This window comes from Tupaia chinensis, unplaced genomic scaffold, assembly GCF_000334495.1.
Source record: "Tupaia chinensis unplaced genomic scaffold, TupChi_1.0 Scaffold140400_1, whole genome shotgun sequence".
Classification (NCBI taxonomy): Eukaryota; Metazoa; Chordata; class Mammalia; order Scandentia; family Tupaiidae; genus Tupaia; species Tupaia belangeri.
Window position 1 is genome coordinate 796211 of NW_006200277.1, and position 461 is coordinate 796671.

A 461-nucleotide genomic window follows, 5' to 3' on the forward strand; every position below is an offset into this window, starting at 1 on the left:
CTCCCGTCTCACTTCCACGACCCGTAGACAGGAGTGCCCGAGGCGAGGCGCAGAAAGGTGTAGTGGCTGCCCCCGTGAAAGCCTGTCACTTGCCAGCTCTGGAAGGCAAGCCCAGGGCGGCAAGGCGGACCAGGGGCGCCCGTCCGGGCACTCGGGCTCTGCAGCCCACGGGACCCACGGGTGACTCCCGAGTGCCAGTTAAGCACTTGCCGAGGGCACATGGACGTCCCAGGCGTCACCTACACAGGAATTCCACAGCAACGCCCCTGTGCCCAGCTAAGGGAGCTCGCCACACAGGGGCCAAGCGAGCGGAAGGCCGAGGGCTGGCACGCCGGCGCCCGTCAGCCAGCTCCGCCTCCGCCTCCGCCTCCTCGGGCTCGGCCTCGCCAGGCAGCGGCTCCCTCCCCGCAGCTCCTGACGCCTAGGCTGGACGGGAAAGCAGGCGACGAGCAGGACGGCGG